Genomic DNA, 19396 nt, shown 5'->3' with positions numbered 1-19396 from the left:
CTTTCATTTTGTCATCGGAATCAGGTTGCAAACACCACAAGACAGAGGATCAAGTGGTTTGTGAGAGTCCGCCAAGCTCCAGGGTCTCTTTAGGGCCTCATTATGCCATTTGTTTTGAGTGCCTATTATGGTTCATTATACCTGGGTACATTTGAATATTTTCCCCATCCGCACTGCTCAGTGGTGATTTTTCTGTCTGTTTATTTAAATACCAAACCTCTGTGCATGCGTTGATTCCTGTAACATATGCGATTGATTTCGGGAGAAAACTGGAGGAGCATAGGACACGATTGATAAAACCGTGCAGTAAGGGAGAATGGGCCAATCCTCAATGATATATTACAGTTTAAACCTGCAGCTTCAGCATGTGCCGAAGCTATTTGTTTTAAAAAATATATTTTTTTTAGTCCTGGCGCAACCATCCCACAATTTTTCAAAACGCTGAAATTGGTAAAAGTAGCACTTATCTACACAGGTCCACTGAGATTAAAACAATATATGGTGTGCAATCTATAAATGGTCGATATTATTCTTAACAATATTATTAAAATGAATACTTTTGTTGATGGATATTATTAAGTAGTTTTCCGAACCTATAATTCTTCTCTTTCATCATGGCTCTTTCCCATTCTCAGTTTCTAGGTACCCTTCATGCAGTGGCAGAACCAGAAACTGCTTTTATGTCTGTTACCACCAGCATGACGTCAATCCAGTAGTGACTAGTGTGCATGCAGCCCCCACAGGATATTTTGCATTCAGTTAATAGGGAGAAGAGTCAGGAGGCGGAAACAGCCTTTACAAAGTGGCATTTGCCACACAGTGCCTTTACTATGTATCCTTTACCTTGCATTGTCTTTACCACGCAGACCTTTACAACGCATATGCCTTAACCACGCATGCCTTTACAACGAAATGTTACGTTTATACTAGGTAAGTGTGTATTAAGGATTGGGGTAAGAGCGTTTTCAGGGTTTAGCGGTGGGTTAGGGTATTAATTGGGTGGTAAGGGTAATTATAGGGGGTAGGTGGTAACGGTTTTGGGTGGTAAGGGCAGTTTTAGGGTTTAGGGTTGGATAAGAGTATTGGGTTTAGGGATGTGTAAGGGTATTTGGTGGCTAGGGATATTTCAGAGCTCAGGGGTAGGCAAGGGCATTGGGTGGCAAAGGTGTTTTTTGGGTCGAAGGTGGGTAATGTTATTGGGTAGTAAGGGTTTTTTAGGGTTTAGGGGTCGGTAAGGGTATTGGGTGTGGTACGGATGTCTACGGTTTAGGCTAGGTGAATTTAGGCCTTGGACAAGGGGGAAAAAAAAGATATATATGTATATATACATATTGCGAGTAAAAATGGCAACCATTACGAGCCAGGTTCTGAAAGAAAAATGGTGGTTAGCAGTCTAGTCTATTTTTAACTGAAACAAACAAGGGATTATATGCACCATGTCACTTTAAATAGATGTTTTAGACGACGGGACTCTATGGTCCAGTTGAAGGCAGTAGCCGAATCTCTTAGACCGTCCATGCTCGCACTGGTGTACTAAATAAAGCACTTTTGAATTTATATATATATATATATATATATATTTATTTATTTATTTATTTATTTATTTTTATCAACAGCACTTCACCGCCGCCGCTCCGTCTTTGTCCTGGGTGCTTTCTTCCGGCGGTGGTGAACCGCCAACACACGAAACAACCAACACGTGAAAACGTGTAAATCGAAGAGCACTCCAGCAAAATCCAGGGACAATGTTCTTTAAAGCATGAATGCTTTATTCAGCAAGTTCCCCCCCGTTGTTCCCCCGAAACGCTGACCAGCGTTTCGGGGGAACAACGGGGGGGAACTTGCTGAATAAAGCATTCATGCTTTAAAGAACATTGTCCCTGGATTTTGCTGGAGTGCTCTTCGATTTACACGTTTTCACGTGTTGGTTGTTTCATATATATATATATATATATATTACCTACTGGCGGTCGCCAGTAGGTAGTTATAGTTAGGACCACGTTTCCATAGGAAATCCGCAACATTCTATTTTGAATAACTTTGGCGCCGGTCGACGAATCCTCGCAAATCTTTCAAAATAGGTGGGGCGCTACGCTCCGCTCCTACCCTGAAAGTCTCGGGGGGATTCGTCAAGCGGGGGCTGAGATAAAAGGGGGGTCCCAAAACGCGTTTTTCCCATGCATTTTTCCATAGGACCTTTAGACACAGCTACAGCCCGAACGGCTGAACAGAATTACTAGAAATTTGGCAGAGAGGTAGTCCTCAGGTCAAGGAAGTGCCTTTTGTAGGTTTGGTGTAAATCTGTTCAGTAGATTCTGAGAAAATAGCCTTTAAATCAATATATATATCTGAGCCAGCTTACGGTGCGCTTACGGTACGCTTACCGTACGCGTACGGTGGCGTGCGCGAGCGCGATTCTGATTGGCTCTTAGATCTTAGTAAACATTCGAATCTGCCGAAACCAGGAAGCGGCGGCCGCCATTTTCTCTCTCGCACTGAGAGTGTGGATTAAAATACAAAGCACAAAAACATGTAAAGGGGCTGTTTGGACAGCTCCAAAACACCTAGCCATGTTGAGGGAGTCCCCAAAGATCCCCCAAGGCCAAAAACGGAATTTTTATTTTTTCGCTAATTTCGCCGATTACGCTTACCGTACGCGTACGGTAAAAAAATATTAAAAAAAAAAAAATTATCCACACTCTCCCCACCCCGTGTGCAAATGGTGCCCGAAGGGCAGCATTTGTGCATGGCTTATAAGAGGTGTGAAAAATTTAAATATTACCTTTCAAAATGAAGTGCATCATATGTCCTCCATGTGCGCACGGTGCGCGAAGCGCATCGTGCGTACATGGCCCATCTAGCGTAACGTGGGCACGCGGTGCGCTACGCGCACCGCGTGCCCACCGTGCGTGCACGGCACTAACTGCGTAAAGTGGGCGCGCGGTGCGCGAAGCGCACCGTGCGCGCACGGAACGAACTGCGTTAAGTGGGCGCGCACGCCACGAATGGCGTAAAGTAACTTAGCATTTAAAAAACCGTACAAATTCACTGAAAAAACCATAGGTTTCACACATGTTATAGTTAGGAATTAGCATTTAAAAAACCTTGCAAATTCACTGAAAAAACCATAGGTTTCACACATGTTATAGTTAGCGGAAATTTTACTGATAAAAAACCAATGAAATTCCCCCGTTATAGTTAGTGCAGGCAACTATAACTCACGCGACCGCAATCTTCTGCTGATGACATATGTGTCTTTATGAAAAAAAAATATTTGTAATATATGTATAGCTAAAAATTTATGGAAGAAGACATGGGCAAATAAGTGTCTGAATACAGTATTAGCATCAGCAGAGGATTGCGGTCGCGTGAGTTATAGTTGCCTGCACTAACTATAACGGGGGAATTTCATTGGTTTTTTATCAGTAAAATTTCCGCTAACTATAACATGTGTGAAACCTATGGTTTTTTCAGTGAATATATATATATATATATATATATATATATATATATATATATATATATATATATATATATATATATATCCTCGTTCAGTGGCAATAATGATAAGGATTTACATGTATTTTTGAGATAGTCCATAGCTATGCCTGTATCTCTCATTCTCTCATAAGCATTCAGTTCCGGGATGGATTTTAATAGAATTTATCATCATTTTTAAAATATATTTTTTGCACATGTTTTTGAGTATGAGCTGTTGTTACACCGTTTAGAACATGTAGGTATCCTAGCAAAGATTATATGAGCACTTATTGATTTGTGTGTGGGAGGCCAAAATAACTTGAAGCATATCGGTGATGTCATCTTATGTAACATTATGGATATGGGGTATTATGAGACTGTTGATTACATAACTAGTCCACTTTGGCAAGATTATGATTAAATTATATCGGGATCCTTGGTAATAATATAAAATCTCAAATGTAACCAGCTCACTGGGGTGTGAGTAGTGAGTTGACACAGTTATTTTTTAAGGTGCTTTAATTTGATTACATCAAGGTACATTGACCTATGATTGATTTGAAGAGAAAGATCCAGATAGTGATATAATGACAATGAAATTGAGTCAAAGTATTGTTAAATTAGAAAAATAAAATCACATTTTGATATATATGTATGGTTAAATACATAACGGATGAATTAAGAGAAGAGATTAATTTAAACGCTTTTCATGTTGTATTTAGGCCTGCTTGGTACATAGGGCCATTCCAATATGGCCACCATTTGCAAAGCTTGGAGCAATAAGCTTTACGATATCTTATGTCCATTGTTTATGTTTGCACCCTTTAATGAAATGTATTAAATAACAAGGAATCCAAAATGGCCGTTATCGTGAGCAAGGTTGCTGTGCACCGAAACGCGTGGATTCATTCTCACACGTCAGATAAACTTTAAATATCGTTAAGAACTGCTGGGTGTGCTGTGTCCTTGATGTTTAACTTACTAAATATATAAATATATAAATATATATATAGATATATGAATTTCCCAAAGGAAATGGAGATAAGACTTACAAAATATGAGGATGGAATTAAGGCCAGGAAACAGTGGAAATTCATCAGAGACAGAAATGATTATGTGCAAGAACGCATTCTCATCTTCAGCAAAAAATATGATGCAATTAGGAAGGATTACAAGAAAATGGAATCAATCCAAGTACTAGAATCAGAAACATCGGGCTCAAGTTCCGCCGCTCCATCCGATGACGAGGACAGGAATACTACTTTGATATCACAAAGAGGACCATTTACATCTTTGGACGAGTACCGTTTTATGCAACTAAGCCTCAGCGCCGCCAAAAAACCCACTTGGGGAAGAGGAAAAGGAGGAGGCAGAGGATGAGACAAAGGAGAAGAACAAGGAGAGGGGGCGAAAGCCAGCGACAACTCAACGCCACATGGGAGAGGCATCAGGCGATCGAAGAGAAACAAGTGATGGGTGAGCAACCAAACTCTAACTTTACTATCATTAATCTTTCTCAGCATACCCTGACCCCCCAGGAAAGATCGGTCTTGGAGTTAGGCCTATCTTTCTGTCCCACTGCTAACTTTTGACTTTGCTAAAACACGTATTGACCTGTTCTTATTTTTACGAAAACTAAAACTCTTGAAGTTATATACTTCCAAACAAAATGTAGTCCTCTCTAATATAAGGCCTCCAATGTCTCAGACCCCCGGTGATACTACCTTAGCCATACGGGACATTGACATTATGGCAGATATGAGGGAAATACAAATTGGTACCAGAGATTGGGATACAGATCGAGACCTCTTGATTAGTTTGGATATAGAAGTCAGTAAAAGATCTAGAAATGACTTCAAACCCATTTCCAAATTTAACCCTATAACATTACATGATGGATTAGACACATTTCATGAGGCTGTTTTACTTGATTTATTGTCCCTTTGGAAAAATGAAGGCAATAATTTTGCCAGGAATCTCACTGCTGCGCAAAAGGGCTGGCATGCAGTCCTTAAAAGCAGCAACTGACTTTGTTATCAAACCCTCTGATAAAGGGGGTAACGTGGTCCTGTGGGACATCAACAAGTACCGAACAGAGGCTAAGAGGCAACTTGAGTTTTCAGGCTGCTACCTCAGATCCAGCCAGGCAAGATATAACAAGACTATCTTGGAATACCATAAACTCCTGAATGGCTGGCGTGAGGACGACATGCTAAGCCATAACGAGTTTTTATTCTTGCTGGTTAAAAAACCTGTCACTCCGGTATTCTATATGCTCCCAAAGGTGCACAAAAACCCAACAGATCCCCCTGGGAGACCTATTATATCAGCCAAACAGAGTCTCCTCGAAAACACTTCCATTTATCTTGATTACTTTCTTTGTCCTTATGTCCTGAACCTACCATCGTATTGTAGGGACACCATGGACTTTCTAACTAAAGTACAGGAAATTCCATGGAAGGAAACGTACATCTTAGCGACAATTGATGTGGTTGGACTATACACCTGTATTGAACATGATTTGGGCATACAAGCATGCAAATACTATTTTAGGGACAGACCAAATACTATGTATGATCATACTGAAATACTATTGCATATGCTACAATTTTGTCTGTACAATAACTGTTTCCTTTTTGAAGATGACTGGTATGAACAGTACACAGGTACCGCGATGGGAAGTTGCTTTGCTCCATCGTATGCATGTCTTTTTATGGGGTGGTGGGAGGCGGAACATTTTTGGCATGACAATAACATACAGGACATGGACAATGTTATGATGTGGACCCGCTATATAGATGATATTTTTCTAATATGGGACGGACCAAAAAGTTCTCTGGACATCTTTATCCAAGGTTTGTCGGTGAACAAATTAAACTTACAGTTCACCAGCAAAACCGATCGAACTAGAATCGAGTTTCTTGACATTCTAGTGGAGATCGAACATGAAACATTGAATACGAGCCTCTTCAGAAAGCCCACGTCCAGTAACAGCATTTTACATGCACGCAGTCATCACCCTGCGGGACTCAAGAACAGTATCCCCTATGGGGAACTGTTAAGAGCTAAGCGCAATTGTAGCACTAAGAATTCCTTTGAACGAGAAGCACAACACATGAGGGGTCGCTTCAAGAACAGAGGGTATTCAGGTAGGACCATCAGAATAGCAACTGAAAAAGCAGAGAAAAGAAGCAGAAACAGTCTACTGTTACCTAAAGAAAAGAGTAGTGATAAACATGAGATAAGACTCATTACCACTTTTAATCATGCTTCACAGGAGATCCATCAAATAGTAAAGAAGCACTGGCTCATAGTCAGTTAGTCCTACACCACATATAACATACAAGAAGTGCCAGTCCCTACAAGATATTTTGGTGCATAGCCACCTCACAATCAAGTCGAGGCCACGTGGAACCTGGTTAAAAGAACTCCCAGGTTTCCACAAATGTGGGAGATGCAAAGCATGCAACAGTAGCACAAATGTTAAGACATATATATTAGCTAATGGTAAAACAGGAAAAATCAGATGCTTCATAAACTGCAATACAGAATTTGTTGTCTATGTTCTGGTTTGTATTTGTGGCCTACGTTATGTGGGAAGTACAATCTTCCCCGTGAAGAAGCGTGTTCTGGAACATTTGCGCGCAATCAAAAATGGCGATTTGTCTTATGCTATAGCTAAACATTGCGATCAGGTACATCCCAATGTCAAAGATGTCAGCACTAGAATCTCATTTTTTGGCATCAACAGGGTTGTGTTATCAACGAGGGGAGGAGACCGGGAACGTCATTTGCGACGCCTGGAATCAGAGTACATAGTGAAGTTACAAAGCAAGACTCCAGGAGGCCTCAATCATGAGGAAGATCTCCATGTTCACCTAGGCTGAAAACCTCTCTGAATTTTGTGTAGTTGTACAATCTGTTTTTTACACACGACATTAGGACGCCACTGCGTTAGATTCTCACGACTGTGAGATCCTTATCTGTCTACACCATGCACATGCAGTTAAGACACTAGGGTCTGATTAAACCCAATTAGGCTCATATCCTCTTTTCTTTCCCATTTGTGTAATGTCTATTGCCCCTAGTACTGCTTCAATGCCATTCCGATACCAATTTATTGTTTTTCCAACTTAAAATCGATCATGGGCAGACTTGACTTTAGGTCTTTGATTTCTAATCAAAATGCAACAGGCACTGGCCCGATTTGCTGCTTTCAAATGTATGCCACTTGACTTATATAAATTTACGTATTTCCTGACATACGAGTTAATTTCCTTTATTGTTGATTAACAAATAATAGTTAATTCACTGATGAATTCTAGTTTATTTAGAAAATTTCTATGTGATTTTGTCACTAATTTGTAACGATAAAGTTTTGTTGTTAGGATTGTATAGTCTTTTTTCTAACAAGGATGTTCAGGATATACTCACATGGATGTAAATATGTCTTCTATGTTCATGACGGTAACCAGGAACTGCTTCTTTAAAAGACATGGCTGCCCGTTTTCCAGTGTATGACTTTTTGACAAAGACCGTGTGTCGAAACGCGTCAAGTCAATAAATACTCTATCTACTTAAAATACATCCTGAGTGCGACTGTTTCCTGCGTTGCCCGCAGCGCGAGATATTGACATATATATATATAGTCACTCAAATGACATCACTGATGACATCATCCAGTGAATATGTGTTTTTCTGAAAATTACATATGTTTTATATATCTATATCTCAAGGTCGATAGAAGAATAAATGGGTATATAAGTGTCTAAATGGATCTTTGTTTTTGAAAAATTGATTGTATAACTGACTGATTAAGTGTATCTTAGTAAATACATGGCTTAGTGAGTAATGTTTAAATATGTAAATATCTGTATCAGTCTCTCACTTTGTGTATAAGTGGCTGCATGGGTTGGTGAGTAGCTACATGAGTGTCTATATAGGTTATTAGTTTTTTTTTTGAGTATCAGTATGAGTGTCTGAGTATTTTTATGGTTCGGTGGGGGGTATTACGTAGTGCATAGGTGCATGAATGAGTGACTCACTGTTTGTATGTGTTGAAGACAGCATGTGTGCAAGACTGTATGGGTAGATGAGTGTGTGCATGGGTGTGTTAGTGAGTGAATGACTGTTTCAATAGTGTCTTTATGAGTAACTACATATGTTTTAAACTATTATTTGTGACTATTGGTGTATATAAGTGAGTATATGTGAGAGTGAGAGATTGGAAGAGTTCCTGTATGAATAAGTATGTGTTTCTATAAGTGATTGTTTAAAAGACTAAGTATGTGTAAGTTTCTGTAGAAGTAAGTGTGGTGGTGTGTGTATAACTGTATATGCAAGTAAATGGATGTTTGATTCTTTATTAGCATGAGTGACTATGTGTGTGAGTAACTCTATGGATGAGTGAAGTTGTGTAACAGGATGTATAGGTGTATGAGTACATATGATGAGTGAGTACATGTATGAGTGACTATATAGGACTGTTGGTGAATGAGTGGATGTGTATGTGGATCTTAGAATTACTGAATAGGTTGTTGTAACTGGTATTGGTATGTCCATTGTTTTGAAAATTGTAGTTTCTATTTTTGAATGTGTGTATCAAAGGTTATATCACAAGGATGATGTCATCAGTGATGTCATCAGTGATGTCATTTGAGATGTCATCAGTGATGTCATGAGTGATGTCACTGACCATGTCATGAGTGATGTAATATGTGACGTCATCAGCAGTGCATTGCGGGCGCGCAAGTTATAGTTAGCTGAACTAACTATAATGGGGGAATTTCAATGGTTTTGTACGAGTGAAAAGTCCAGCTAACTATAACGCCCCTGAAACCTATGGTTTCGTCAGTGAATTTCTAAGGTTTTTTAAATGCTAATTCCTAACTATAATGTGCCTGAAACCTATGGTTTTTTCAGTGAATTTCAAAGGTTTTTTTAAATGCTAATTTCTAACTATGCCTACAGAGATAGGACATGTGAAAAAAGAAGAAAAAACGCACAGAAAGAAAAAAAAGAAATGCAGAAAGAAGCAACAGAAGTCATCAAAGACGAAGAAAAGTGCAGGAAGAAGGATAACGTGCAGAAAGAACAAACAGAAGAGCAGAAAGAAGCCTTGTTGCAAAATCATCCTGTACCCTCAACTTTTTCAGATGGATACTGGTGGTAACTGAGTCTGACTAACCAGTCCTAGAGCCAGTGCTATGTTAAAAGATACTCAGAATACAGTGAAAACACCTACATACACTAGGGAACACTATGTATTGGGGTCCCCCTGTGATCAGCATGACCTCCTCTGTAAGCCCCTAGTATATAATAGGGCAGGGGATTAAAACTACCTCTTAAAATGCGCCACAGGACGTGTTTGCACACGACACCTCAGGCCCCGTCCCCTCCCTTCCCCACGGTGTAAACACGCCCTGTAGCCGTTTTAAGTTGGGAGATTAAGCCCCCTTGAATCCTAAGGGTCCCTAGGTTCCAACTAGACCACTAGGTACCTCCAGTAAGCGCCACAGAGCTGCGTTGCAGACAGATGTAAAAAGGGGCACGGCCTAGACCACCTCTCTGCAACGCAGCACAGTGGCGCTTACTGGAAGCACCTGGTGAGCTAGTTGGCCCCCAGGGTCCCTCAGGATTGAAGGGGAATTATTTCCCCAACTTAAAACGCACCACAGGGCATGATTGCACACGTTAACTCAGGCCCCGTCCCCTCCCTTTACCACTGGGTCCCAATCCCCCAGGGCCTTCACCCTAATTTTTTGTTGTTGTAAAAAATACATTTGGAAGGGGGCCACGTGGCCCCCCTCCCAAGGCCTTAATCGGCCCCTGGGACCCCAACCCCCGGGTAATGCCCCTTTTTTTTTTTATTCTTTCGGAGGGGGGCTGCGTTGCCCCCCTCCTCAGGCCACTTATGGCCCCGGGGACCCCATCCCCCGGGGCCGGCTTTGTTTTTTAATATTTAAAAAAATATATATTTATAGAAACACCTAGGACATGCTGGACAAACCGTAGGTACCTATCACCATGACGATTTGCGTGATATTCATTAAAAGGCGACTGTGCATACAGTAAATCCACGTGGAATGTATTTACACCGCTAATGAAGCTCTGACGTGTCTGACGCCCTACCGTGCCTAATCCCAGCGCCCCCACCGGTGGGTACTCTCCAAGTAGACACCCTTGTCGTTTATTTATACAAACATGGGTAGCTATTGACGTGCACATTTAATACACACGCACACCAAGCCATTCAAAGGGGATTCGACAAAAATTCGACCAAACTATGCAAGAAACCCCCCTCACGGATAATAAAACACACATCCACCGCCGGACGTGTAATACTTTTTATTTTACTCTCTGGAAAGGAGACGAACCTCACTTGAGAGTCACAGCATGCTCCTGGCTGAGCCCAATGCTGTGTTACACCAACCAGTGCCCGCCGAGTGCCACACACCTCTGTGTTGTATTCCACCAGCTAGTGCGTATGCTATGACACTCTCTAGCCCATGTGCACTGTAACACCACCCCGTGTATATGTCATGCCACACTTGCCTTCGCACGCGTTATATTGCCCCATCTAACGTGCCTTCCTCGATGCCTATTTTATAACGCACAGCGCTATGCCATACATATTACAATCTGGGATCCATATCGTTGTCACAGTGCATGTGCAACGTTACACTCCCCAGCACATATTTTACATTACAACTTTAGAGACTAGTTAGGTTACACAACACTGCCCTGTGCATATTACACTCCAAGGCGCATATCGCATAGCACGTGCTAGTGCCTGTGCTATCTCGCGCTCTCCAATGAATCTGTCATTGCGCACAATGTATTGCATATTATATTTCACACCCCGGTTCATCTTATATTACACTTTTTGGTGCATAGTTTATACCATATACTATATCTAGTTTTCATTTTCAATCGTGCTCTCAGGACTATGGTCTATATAACACTGCGTCCACCTACCCTTTTCACGGGCATTACATTTTGCGATGGGGGGTGGAGGGTCAGGGGGTGTTTCTGCCAAGTGAGCCCGGAGTCACAAACGTCCTCTTCTTCCTGAATAAAAGTGAGATTATGCTGCATACTTGTTCACATTTTAAGTAGTTCGCACAGACACACATTTTAAAAACAATAAAGTTCCTAATACCCACCTTCTCTGAACAGTTAGCTTGCTGCCCCATCCACCTCCTCCCTATCCTCTGTTGTCTGAATCCATGGACTAGCCTCCTCCCTCCTGCCATGCATGGTCTGATGTGCTGCCACTGCCCTCCATTTAGCATGATGTACCAGTCCACTCCTCCTGCCCTCCATTGCCCAATTCTATGGTCCATCATTGACCTCCTGCTTAGCCTCTGTGCTTAGCTTGCTGCCCCTATTCTTCTTCCCCCTGCCCTCCGATGTCTTTGTGCATGTCCCTGCTCCATCCTTTTTGCCCACCATGTACCATGGACCTGCCACTCCTATCTACCCTGAATGTTCTGTTGAGCTGCCACTCCCCTCCCACCTGCCTAGCATTGTCAGATGACTGTAACCTGTCCCTGCCACCTCCACCCTGCCTGTCCACATGCCATGCCCCTATCCTCTTCCTCCTGTCCTCCATGGTCCATTTTACTGCCACACCCTTCTGCCCTCCCTGGTCTGTTGTGCTTCAACTGCTCCTCCTGCCTGCCCCGCGCGGTCTGTTGTGAGGCCCCCTTCCCCTGAACTCTCTTGTCTGTGCCCAGGTCCTGACCCTCCCTTCTATCCTCCATGGTCCATTGTGCATGCCCCTGCACCCTCCTTCTTGCCCATCATAGCCATTGTGCTGCCACTAATCCTCCCGCTTGCCATTCATGGTCTTCTGTGCTGCCATGGCCCTCCCACCTTCCCTGTGTGGTCAGCGAGCTGCCCCTGACCCCGTCCCACCTTACCTCCATGGTCTGTGTGTATGCCATCATAGTCTCACTGTTGCTCTCCATGGTGTGTCTTGTTTCTAGTGCCCATCCTGCCTGACCTCCATGGTCATCTTGCTGCTCCTGCCCTGCCCCCTTGCCCCAAGCACTCTGTTTCCATGTGCAGACCTCTATTCCCTCCCTCCTGGCTTGTCTGTTCCATTGTAATGCCCCTGATCCGTCCCTCCTGCCCTTTATGGTCTGTTATGCTGCAGCTTTCTCTCCTGTCTGTCCATTATGGTCAGCTAGCTACCATTGCCTCTTTCCCCTCTGTTCTCTGTTGTCCATGTGCATGGTCCTGTCCCCTCCCTATTGCTTTCTATGGATTGTTGTGCTGTTCTCCCGTCCCGCATGCCCTGTGTGGTGTATTGTGCTGCTGCAAACCCTGATGCCTGCCCTGTAGGGTCAGTTTGGTGCACCTCTCCATGTCCCTCCTGTCCTCTATTATCCGAGTCCATGTCCCTACCCCAATTCCTCCTGCCTACCATGATCCAATGTACCATACTTGCGAACATTTTGAACTTGGTAAGAGGGAGATTTTGAAAAAAAACTGGGGTATTGATTTTCCCCTTTGAGTTACATTGAAAAAGAGGAGATTGTAGACAGGAGACAGATCAAATAAAGCCCATTTGAGCTTAAAAACATTGGACGTTTCCTGGCTGAAACGGGTCTGTTGGCATGTATGGTTGTACTACCACTGCCTCTTCCTTCTGCCCACAATGGTCTATTATATTGCCACAGCCTCTCTTGCCAGTCCTCTATTGTTGGTTTGTTGCCCCTGTCCCCCTTTCCACTGCCCTCCATAGTCTGTTGTGCTGCCACTGCCCTTCCTGCCTGCCCAGTGTGGTCAAATTGTTGCCTCTGCACTCTCCTACCTGCCTTCAATTTTCAGAGTCCGTGCCCCTGGCCTCTGCCTCTCAACAGTATCCCAATGAACAACTAGATTGCTAACATTCTATATTTATTACAAAAGTTTGGAATGCCTGACGTCATCTTGATGTAATCAAAACTGTAATACCTAGAGCATTTCCTTTAGAAATTACATATATGAGAGGGTCTTATTTGCATCAAAATTATGGTTGGTGCTCTAAAAAACTAAAATGAGGACATGTTTTCTGAGTTTTCAAATAGCGACAAAGAACTTTTAAATGATTTGTAATCCTTGTTTTTTTATCCAGTTGACCACTTGATTAAATGTTGCACTTAGGGGAGAGGATGTGGTGTTACTTCCAGAGCTGCAGACTTTGCAACTGGGGAACCAGGTTGGAGTTTCTGCTTCAGCTCAACATTCTGTGATTCTGGTCAAATCACTTAATCTCCCCATGTCTACAACCAAAATGAATTTGATCTTGTGTGATGTAACCAATGTTCATGTAAAGCACTCCAATACCTGACAAGTCTGCACTATATAAAACTGCAAATACACAAACAATAAGTGTTTGCGCACTTCTGTCATTGGGCTACATGTGGGCTACATCTAGGTGATATTTGTGCTGCATTTGGGCTCTTTTGTCTCTAGTGGCCATTTTGGGAGACTTATTTGTTATGAAGTTTCCTAATTTCCTTATTTACTGCAGTCTCCTCAGTAGGAAATGCTTTCAGGTTTTTACTTTGATTCCATCACGAAGGTATTCAGATATGTCACATATTTGCCATAAATTCTGAATGTTAGCACTCTAGTTGCTCATTAGATCACTGTAGTAAAGCTACTGCTCACCACGGAAGTCTGCTGCTGGTATTAAAAGTGCATGTTTCAATCTGCATATGAGAATTTTTTAATGAAATTAATGAGGATGTGAGAAGTCACTCAAAATGTGCCCTAATTTTTCTTTCTTCAGCACTAATCATAATTTCTATGGCAAAATGAACCCCTTCATTGTGTTCCTTTTTAAATTAAATGTTTTAAGTGTTACCAGTTTATTCCAATCAAGATGGCTTCAGGTGTGCAATACGTTTGTCATAAGTAGGACTGTTAGTGCTCTAGTTGTTCTTTAGAACACTCTGGGAAGCTGCAGTAGAACACAAAGAAATCAACTGACAGTCCCTGCCCTTGTTGGATGGACATGTTTTACTGAGAATGTCAGACTTCATTCTCACATGACTGAGAAAGATAATGTGAATTTATTAAAAATATGCTCTCAGTTTAGCTTATAGATCACCTTCCAAACCTCTGGGGAAAAGCATGAGAAAATAGTTTTCCCTCAAACATGATTCATGATATCACAGCAGAAGGCTTTTTCACATGGTAAAATCACCTTAGAACACACCACAATTCCTAAAATGAGTATGGTACCATCAACAAATGATTTATAATGTAACTAAAGTCTTAAAACCTTCTATTAACTGCAATGCTTTTTAATGAGGTGCTATCATGTATATTGGTCCCAAGATGGCTGCCAACACTTCTTGGATGAAGTACTGACAGCCAATCAGATCTCATGATGAGATGTGTGGTTAGGCTCCGCCCAGATATATCTATCTATTTAACTCTAATTTTCTCAGGAACTGCTGAACGGATTTACACCATTTAAGCAAAAGGCACGAGTCTGAACTGAGGACTACCTCTTTGCCAAATTTGGTGTAATTCCGTTAAGCAGTTCGGGCTGTAGCTGCGTCAACAGGTCCTATGGGAAAATGCGTTTTGAGACCCCCTTTTTTCTTGGCCCCAGCTTGACGAATCACCGTGAAATTTTCAGGATAGGAGCGGACCGGGGCTGGCCAAAAGTTTGGAAAATTCGTCAATCGGCGCCAACGTTATTCCAAATAGAATGTTGCGGATTTCCTATGGAAAATAGGTCCAGACTATAACTACCTATAGGTTTCACACATGTTATAGTTAGCTGGACATTTCACTCGTGAAAAACCATTGAAATTCCCCCGTTATAGTTAGTGCAGGCAACTATAACTCACGCGACCGCAATCCTCTGCTGATGACGTCAGATATTACAACACTGTATTTAGACACTTATTTACCCATGTCTTCTTCCATTAATTTTTAGCTATACATATATTACAAATATTTTTTTTTCAGAAAGACACATATGTCATCAGTGATGTAATATCTGACGTCATCAGCAGAGGATTGCGGTCGCGTGAGTTATAGTTGCCTGCACTAATTATAACAGGGGAATTTCAATGGTTTTTCACGAGTGAAATGTCCAACTAACTATAACATGTGTGAAACCTATGGTTTTTTAAGTGAATTTGCAAGGTTTTTTAAATGCTAATTCCTAACTATAACGTGTGTGAAACCTATGTTTTTTTCAGTGAATTTGTACGTTTTTTTAAATGCTAAGTTATGTATTTTTATTTATTTTTTTTAAGGTTTTTCACCGTGCGTGTACCGTACGTGCACGGTGTGCTTCGCTTCGCGCCCACATTACGCAGTTCACGGAATTTTTCCGTTTCTACCGTACGCGCACGCTACGCGCACTCCGCAATTTTTTGCAAAGAAATTAAAGGAAATTATGGCCCTTGGGGGTCCTTCTGGGACCCCCTGACAAAGGCTAGGGGGTCAGGAACTGTCCACCCTGCCCCCTTTTCACATTCTCCACCTTTGTTTTTCACCCCCTCAGACTGCGAGAGACAAAAGCCGACACTTCCTGCTTTTGACCGATTCGAATGTTTACTAAGATCTAACAACCAATCAGAATCGCAGCGTGCGCGTACTGTAAGTTTTACCATACGCGCACAGTGCGCGCTTACAGATATATATATGCTTTTAAATGCTATTTTCTCAGGAAATACTGAACAGATTTACACCAGACCTGCAAAAGGCACATCCCTGACCTGAGGACTACCTCTCTGCCAAATTTCAATTAATTCTGTTCAGCCGTTCGGGCTGTAGCTTGGACTAAAGGTCCTATGAAAAAATGCATGGGGAAAACGCGTTTTGGGACCCCCCCTTTTTCTCAGCCCCCGCTTGACGAATCCCCCCGAGACTTTCAGGGAAGGAGCGGAGCGGAGCGCCCCACCTATTTTGAAAATTTCGCGAGGATTCGTCAATCGGCGCCAAAGTTATTCCAAATAGAATGTTGCAGATTTCCTATGGAAACACGATCCTAACTATAACTATCTACTGGCGACCGCCAGTAGATAATATATATATATATATATATATATATATATATATATATATATATATATATATATATATATATATATATATATATATATATATATATATATATATATATATATATATATATATATATATAAATCTTACCTACTGGCAGTCGCTAGTAGGTAGTTATAGTTAGGATCTATTATCCAATGAAAATCGTAACATTCTTTTCCCAATAACTTTGGCGTCGGTTGACGAATCTTCACGAAATTCTCAAAACTCGTGGGGCGCTCCGGTCAGCTCCTATCTTAAAAGTTTCGGGGTGATTCGGAAAGTGGGGGCAGAGAAAAAAGGGGTCCCAAAATGTGTTTTCTTCATGTTAATTCCCATAGGAAACTTTAGACGTGGCTACAGCCCGAACTGCTGAATGGTATTAAACCAAATTTGGTGAAAAGGTAGCCCTTGGTTCAGAAAGATCCCTTTTTGTTAAATGGTGTAAATCCGTTCAGTAGTTCATGAGAAATTAGAAAAAGAAAACGTTTCAATATCTGGGCGGAGCCTAACAACACATCTCATTGTGAGATCTGATTGGCTGTCAGCACTTCATCCTGGAATTGCTGGCAGCCATCTTGGGACCAATATGCATGATAGTACCCCATTGAAATGCATTGTAGTGAATCGAAGATTTTGAGAGTTACAAAAAGGAGAACTATAAAGGGTGCTAACAGACTTTAGTTACATTAGAATTCATTTGTTGATGGTACCATTCTAATATCAGGAATTGTGGTGTGTTCTAAGGTAATTTTACCCTGTGAAAAACCTGCTGCTGGGATATCATGAATCATGTTTGAGAGAAAACTGAAGCTAAAATGAGACCATATTTTCTGTAAATTCACATTATCTTTCTCAGTCATGTGAGAATGAAGTCTGTCATTCTCAGTAAATCAAGGGCAGAGACTGTCAGTTGATTCCTTTGTGTTCTACTGCAGCTTCCCAGAGTGTTCTAAAGAACAACTAGAGAGCTAACAGCCTTACTTATGACAAAAGTATGGCACATCTGAAGCCATCTTGATTGGAATAAACTGGTAACACTTAAAACATTTCATTTAAAAAGGAACAAAATGATGGGGTTCATTTTGTCATAGAAATTATGGTTAGTGCTGTAGAAAGAAAAATTAGGATATGTTTCAAGTGTGATCTCAAATATCTTCCTATTATATTTCAACTGTAGCAGCCTGTCAGTTGATGCCTTTGTGTTCTACTGCAGCTTCCCAGAGTGTTCTAAAGAAGAACTAGAGCGCTAACAGTCTTACTTATGACAAAATTATGGCACACCTGAAGCCATCTTGATTGGAATAAACTGGTAATTCTTAAAACATTTAATTTAAAAAGGAACATAATGAGGGCGTTCATTTTGTCATAGAAATTATGGTTAGGACATGTTTTAAGTGAGATCTCAAATATCTTCCTGTTATATTTCAACAGTAGCAGCCTGTCAGTTGATGCCTTTGTGTTCTACTGCAGCTTCCCAGAGTGTTCTAAAGAACAACTAGAGCGCCAACAGTCTTACTTATGACAAAATTATGGCACACCTGAAGCCATCTTGATTGGAATAAACTGGTAACTCTTCAAACATTTAATTTAAAAAGGAACAAAATGATGGGGTTCATTTTGCCACAAAAATTATGGTTAGTGCTGCAGAAAGAAATGTTAGGGCATGTTTTAAGTGAGATCTGAAATCCTCTTCTATTTCATTAGAAAAATTTGACATGCAGACTGAAACAATCTCTTTCAATACCAGCAGTAGACTTCCAGTTAACTCTCTGGTGAGCAGTAGCTTTACTACAGTGATCTAATGAACAACTAGAGTGCTAACATTCTGAATTTATGGAAAATGTGTGACACATCTGAATGCCTTCTTGATGGAATCAAAGTAAAAAACTGAAAGCATTTCCTACTGAGGAGACTGCAGTAAATGAGGAAAGTAGGAAACTTCATATCAAATAAGACTCCCAAGATGGCCACCAGAGAAAAAAGAGCCCAAATGTAGCACAAATATCACCCAGATGTAGCCCACATATAGCCCAATGACAGAAGCGTGCAAAACACTTTTTATTTATTATTTTTCTGCAGTTTTATATAGTGCAGACTGGTCAGGTATTGGAGCAATACATCTTACTTGGACCCCTTATTGCATATTTTGCACGAAGTACATGAGATTGATCTTGCGAAACATTGAACTTTACGATTCTGTTAACCAGAAGTTGCTCTGAACCGGGCTTTGTAACACCCGTTTTTACCTACTGGTTTTAATTAATTCTCACTGTATTGTATTAGGAAAGAGGATTTACTGTTTTCATGTATACTTTTATGATCTATGTTTCTAAATCAGATTGAATAAAGTTTAATGAATTCTATGGCAGGACGGAGGCGAGGATTATGCATATCTTTCCTCACTTTATTTGCTTAGCAGTTCAAAGAAAATGTAACACAACAATCATTAAACAAAAGACTACTCAACCCATGAACAATTAGGGGGGTAGTCTCCAAGGCAACTATAGTCCAATCATATCACAGTCCATCGTATATAACATCGTGACGTCCTTTCCGCTTCCTCTTTCTTCACTGCTCGTCAGTTAAGTGCATTCCTTACATTCTTGGCTTAATCTGACGTTGTTGCTGTTTGTATAGCGGTTTCTTGTGCACGTTACTAGCATTATTGCCTTGATATTGTTTCATATTCCCTGCGCAGCAGGCTCTTGCCCGAGAGCGTTCTCCCCCTCACAGTTTCTCCTGCTGTGCACTCTGCGCACGGTGAGATCCTGTCAGGTGAGTCTGGTCCGAGTGAGGCAGCTCCGTCGAGCGCTCCCGCTGGTCTTTACACGCGTTTGGGAATCCGGTCACTCCT

The sequence above is a fragment of the Triturus cristatus genome, chromosome 6 (genome assembly GCF_964204655.1).
Source record: "Triturus cristatus chromosome 6, aTriCri1.1, whole genome shotgun sequence".
NCBI classification, from domain to species: Eukaryota; Metazoa; Chordata; class Amphibia; order Caudata; family Salamandridae; genus Triturus; species Triturus cristatus.
This window is presented reverse-complemented; position numbering follows the sequence as displayed.